Raw genomic sequence first — 6,082 nt, 5'->3', positions numbered from 1 at the left:
TCTCTCTTTCTTTCTTTCTTTTTTCTTCTTCTCTTTCTTTCTCTTTCTTTCTCTCTCTTTCTTCTTTCTCTCTCTCTTTCTTTCTTTCTTTCTTTCTCTCTCTTTCTTTCTTTCTCTCTCTCTCTCTCTCTCTTTCTTTCTTTCTTTCTTTCTTTCTTTCTTTCTTTCTTTCTTTCTTTCTTTCTGCCTTCTTTTTCTTGCTTGCTTGCTTGTTGCTAAATTCTTGTTTCTGATATGTCTTTAGCTCTGAGATCTAGAAAAAGGAAACCCTGGATCACAATTAGTCAATCTCGTGGGTCCTATTGTCCCTAGATACTCTAACTTCCTTTGTCATCTTTTGGTGTCCTCTTAATTATATTATTTTGTTTTAATGTGTAATCTTCAGAACTTTGAGTTGCCTTCAGTGAGCAGAATGAGGAAAACCATGTTGACTTTGTTTTCCTAAATGTGGGCATTTCATAAATCTGAATAATGCATAGGGATGTTCTGAAATTCAACACTTTGAGAAGTTCTGATTACAAGGAAATATTCTCAAACATTTGTATTCCAAATATCTGTCAAAAAAGTATAAGATATATTCAAAAATGCCATCAATAAGGTTACTTTCTATTTATTGTACCACCTAAAGATAGTAAAAAACAAATGGTCCTCTCATCACTAAGCACTATTCTTTCCAAAAAGAAATGTTTTAACACAAATGTGGAAAAAATAAAGCTAAAACTCTCAAAAGACTTTAAAATGCACAAATAGGTTGGAGAAATTCAATAGGAAATAAGACACTTGCCTTGTAGTCATATAACGGAAGTTTGGTCCCTGGCCCTATTATGGTCCCCAAAGTACTTTCAGGGGTCATGACTGATCTCAGAATCAGAGATAGCCCCAAGCACTACTCAGGGTGGCCCAACCTATCCCAACCCCACATTTTTTGTCCCCCAATTCAAAATACAAACCAGGCAAAGGGCCTGGGTTGAGGTGTATATGAGGGTGCATTTACTGTATCTCCTCTGTCTGTACAGTCAGTGTTTTACACAGCCTGTGATAAGAATTGGGAGGCCCGCATTTTTTTAAAATGTGAAAATAAGACGTCTTAAACTTTTTTTTATTTAAACACCTTGATTACATACATGCTTGTGTTTGGGTTTCAGTCATGTAAAGAACACCACCCATCACCAGTGCAACATTCCCATCACCAATGTCCCAAATCTCCCTCCTCCCCACCCGACCCCCGTCTGTACTCTAGATAGGCTTTCCATTTCCCTCATACATTCTCATTATTAGAACAGTTCAAAATGTAGTTATTTCTCTAACTAAACTCATCACTTTTTCTGGTGAGCTTCCTGAGGTGAGCTGGAACTTCCAGCTCTTTTCTCTTTTGTGTCTGAAAATTATTATTGCAAGAATGTATTTCATTTTTCTTAAAACCCATAGATGAGTGCAACCATTCTGCATTTTTCTCTCTCTCTGACTTATTTCACTCAGCATAATAGATTCCGTGTACATCCATGTATAGGAAAATTTCATGACTTCATCTCTCCTGACAGCTGCATAATATTCCATTGTGTATATGTACCACAGTTTCTTTAGCCATTCATCTGTTGAAGGGCATCTTGGTTGTTTCCAGAGTCTTGCTATGGTAAATAGTGCTGCAATGAATATAGGTGTAAGGAAGGGGTTTTGTATTGTATTTTTGTGTTCCTAGGGTATATTCCTAGGAGTGGTATAGCTGGATCGTATGGGAGCTCGATTTCCAGTTTTTGGAGGAATCTCCATATCGCTTTCCATAAAGGTTGAACTAGACGGCATTCCCACCAACAGTGGATAAGAGTTCCTTTCTCTCCACATCCCCGCCAACACTGTTTATTCTCATTCTTTGTGATGTGTGCCATTCTCTGGGGTGTGAGGTGGTACCTCATAGTTGTTTTGATTTGCATCTCCCTGATTATTAGTGATGTGGAGCATTTATTCATGTGTCTTTTGGCCTTTTGTATTTCTTCTTTGTCAAAGTGTCTGTTCATTTCTTCTCCCCATTTTTTGATGGGATTAGATGGTTTTTTCTTGTAAAGTTCTGTCATTGCCTTGTATATTTTGGAGATTAGCCCCTTATCTGATGGGTATTGGGTGAATACTTTCTCCCACTCAGTGGGTGGCTCTTGTATCCTGGGCGCTATTTCCTTTGAGGTGCAGAAGCTTCTCAGCTTAATATATTCCCATCTGTTAATCTCTGCTTTCACTTGCTTGGAGAGTGCAGTTTCTTCCTTTAATATGCCTGTTCTATATGTCTTATGGTTTTGGGTCTGATATCAAAGTCTTTAATCCATTTGGATTTTACCTTTGTACATGATGTTAGCTGGGGGTCTAAGTTCAATTTTTTGCAAGTGGCTAGCCAGTTGTGCCAACACCACTTGTTGAAGAGGTTTTCTTTGCTCCATTTAGGATTTCTTACTCCTTTATCAAAAATTAGGTGATTACATGTCTGGAGATCATTTTCTGAGTATTCAAACCTATTCCACTGATGTGAGGGACTGTCCTTATTCCAATACCATGCTGTTTTGATAACTATTGCTTTGTAGTAAAGTTTAAAGTTGGGAAAAGTAATTCCTCCAATATTCTTTTTCCCAATGATTGCTTTAGCTATTCTAGGGTGTTTATTGTTCCAAACAAATTTCAAAAGTGCTGATCCACTTCTTTGAAGAATGTCATGGGTATGTTTAGACAGATCGCATTAAATCTGTACAATGCCTTGGGGAGTATTGCCATTTTAATGATGTTAATCCTGCCAATCCATGAGCAGGGTATGTGCTTCGATTTCTGCATGTCCTCCCTTATTTCTTGGAGCAGAGTTTTATAGTTTTTTTTGTATAGGTCCTTCACATTTTTAGTCAAGTTGATTCCAAGATATTTGAGTTTGTGTGGCACTATTGTGAATGGGGTTGTTTTCTTAATGTCCATTTCTTTCTTATTACTATTGGTGTATAGAAAGGTCATTGATTTTTGTGTGTTAATTTTGTAGCCTGCCACCTTGCTATATGAGTCTATTGTTTCTAGAAGCTTTTTGATAGAGTCTTTAGGGTTTTCTAAGTAGAGTATCATGTCATCTGCAAAAAGTGAGAGCTTGACTTCTTCCTTTCCTATCTGGATTCCCTTGATATCTTTTTCTTGCCTAATCGCTATTGCAAGTACTTCCAGTGCAATGATGAGTGGTGAGAGAGAACAGCCTTGTCTTGTGCCAGAATTTAGAGGGAAAGCTTTTAGTTTTTCTCCATTGAGGATAATATTTGCCACTGGCTTGTGGTAGATGGCCTTAACTATATTGAGAAAGGTTCCTTCCATCCCCATCTTGCTGAGAGTTTTGATCAAGAATGGGTGTTGGACCTTATCAAATGCTTTCTCTGCATCTATTGATATGATTATGTGATTTTTATTTTTCTTGTTGTTGATGTTGTGTATTATGTTAATAGATTTATGAATGTTAAACCATCCTTGCATTCCTGGGATGAAATCTTCTTGATCGTAGTGGATAATCTTCTTAATGAGGCATTGAATCCTATTTGCCAGGAATTTGTTGAGGATCTTTGCATCTGCATTCATCAGCGATATTGATCTGTAATTTTCTTTTTTGGTAGCATCTCTGTCTGGTTTAGGTATCAAGGTGATGTTGGCTTCATAAAAGCTATTTGGAATTGTTTCCATTTGTTCAATTTCATGAGAATCTTGCCAGGATTGGTAGTAGTTCCTCTTGGAAAGTTTGAAAGAATTCATTAGTGAATCCATCTGGGCCTGGGCTTTTGTTTTTGGGCAGACATTTGATTACCATTTGAATTTCATCAGTAGTGATGGGGGTGTTTAGATATGCTGAATCCTCTTCCTTCAACTGTGGAAAATTATAAGAGTCCAAGAATTTTTCCATGAGACGCCATTTTCAGGGAGGGACTTCAGAGCATAAAAACCGGCTAAGCTTTGCAAGAGCTGGCTCAACTGTGTGTGACACCAGGCGGGGAAAATCCGCGAAAGTACACTGGCCCAGTGGGGCTCAACTGTGAAAGACTGTGAGTGTGACCTGTCTATGTCTGTCTACTGTCCTCTTGCGTGAAACTCTTGCGAGTGGGGCAAAAAGAGCCTCCAGAAACCTCGCTCGCCCAGACGCCATTTTCAGGGAGGGACTTCAGAGCATAAAACCGGCTAAGCTTTGCAAGAGCTGGCTCCCTGTGTGTGACACCAGGCGGGGAAAATCCGCGAAAGTACACCGGCCCAGTGGGGCTCAACTGTGAAAGACTGTGAGTGTGACCTGTCTATGTCTGTCTACTGTCCTCTTGTGTGAAACTCTTGCGAGTGGGGCAAAAAGAGCCTCCAGAAACCTCGCTCGCCCAGACGCCATTTTCAGGGAGGGACTTCAGAGCATAAAAACCGGCTAAGCTTTGCAAGAGCTGGCTCCCTGTGTGTGACACCAGGCGGGGAAAATCCGTGAAAGTACACCGGCCCAGTGGGGCTCAACTGTGAAAGACTGTGAGTGTGACCTGTCTATGTCTGTCTACTGTCCTCTTGCGTGAAACTCTTGTGAGTGGGGCAAAAAGAGGCTCCGCTTCGCTACGCGGCCGTGCACTCTTTCTAAGGAAAGAACTCCATTGCAACAAGAAGGAAAAATCACACTAAGAACGGCGCTATATCACAGAAGCAAACATTTCTCTCTGGACTGTCTTCTCTGTTGCATGCTCGGGCCTAAGATTTGACTCAGTGTGAGGCTTCATCCATGGAGGACTCCCCTCCCTTAGAGGCAAGTCAGCCCATCCAGAAAGGGAGGAGCCAGAGGAGTGTGCTGCCTACATCATATAGACAATGAATACCACCACAACACGTAGAAAAACCCACAATACAAGTGTGACAATGGGGAAACAACGCAGGCCAGCATCAGACATAGAGAATGAAGATGACAATTCTGAGGACCAGATAATGACTGACCAACTAATCAACCTCTCAGATAAGGACTTTAGACTAGCAATATGGAAGGTGCTCAACAGACTCCAAGAAACCATGGATCGAGTTGAACAGAACACTAATAAGAACCAAGAAAATATGAAGGCAGAAATGACAAAACTCCAAACTGAAATAACATGTCAACTAACAGGACTGAAAAAGTCAGTAAACGAAGTGAATGACAAAATGGATAAGCTCTGTGACAGGGTATCAGAAGCTGAGAATAGACTTGGTGCTGTGGAAGATGAGATACATAACAATTCCATACAGCAGGAGAGATTGGACAAAAAATTTAAAGCAAATGAGCAGACAATGGAAAAATTAGTCAAAGAATGGGAACAGACGAAAATAGAAGTCTATGATAAGATCAACAGAAACAACTTAAGAATCATTGGAGTCCCAGAGACACAGGAAGAAAATTTCCAGGAAGAATCAATGGTCAAGAACATCATTAAAGAGAAACTTCCAGAGCTAAAGAATATATGTGATCAAATCCTGCATGCCCGAAGAGTACCAACCAAAAGAGACCCCAGAAAAACCACCCCAAGACACATCCTAGTCACAATGACAAATCCCACAGATAGAGACAGAATTCTGAAAACAGCAAGATCAAAAGGGGAAATCATGTTCAAGCAAGCTTCCCTGAGATTTACAGCAGACCTGTCACCAGAAACACTCAATGCCAGAAAGCAGTGGTGGGATATTGTGACAAGACTGAATGAAATGAATGCTTCACCCAGAATACTATACCCAGCAAAACTCACTTTCCGGTTTGATGGAAGAATACATGGTTTCACAGGCAAAAAACAGCTCAGAAACTTCACAGACACAAAACCAGTCCTAAGAGAAAAACTGAAAGACCTAATCTAAGACAAGACTACCCAAAAGACACACCAAATTTTGAAATAAAGATGGCGTTAAATCCCAGGACAATTCTTTCTCTCAACGTCAATGGACTAAATGCACCAGTTAAGAGACACAGAGTGGCTAAATGGATCAAAAAACTCAATCCAACCTTCTGCTGCCTACAAGAAACGCACCTGAATAGTCAGAACAAACATAGACTCAAAATAAAAGGCTGGAGAAAAATTATCCAAGCAAACAACACCAA

General features: G+C 40.0%; 1 non-coding gene across 1 annotated transcript; it reads right to left on the bottom strand.

Moving 5' to 3' along the window:
• Nucleotides 1-923: 923 nt before the first annotated feature.
• Nucleotides 924-1,055, bottom strand: LOC125998470 (small nucleolar RNA SNORA51). The gene has a single exon (XR_007492036.1). It is a non-coding gene; the product is annotated as a small nucleolar RNA SNORA51 (small nucleolar RNA).
• Nucleotides 1,056-6,082: the final 5,027 nt, after the last annotated feature.

Source organism: Suncus etruscus, chromosome 20, assembly GCF_024139225.1.
Source record: "Suncus etruscus isolate mSunEtr1 chromosome 20, mSunEtr1.pri.cur, whole genome shotgun sequence".
NCBI lineage: Eukaryota > Metazoa > Chordata > Mammalia > Eulipotyphla > Soricidae > Suncus > Suncus etruscus.
Note: the sequence above shows the minus strand (reverse complement) of the source record. Positions and strands in the feature narration are given on the sequence as shown.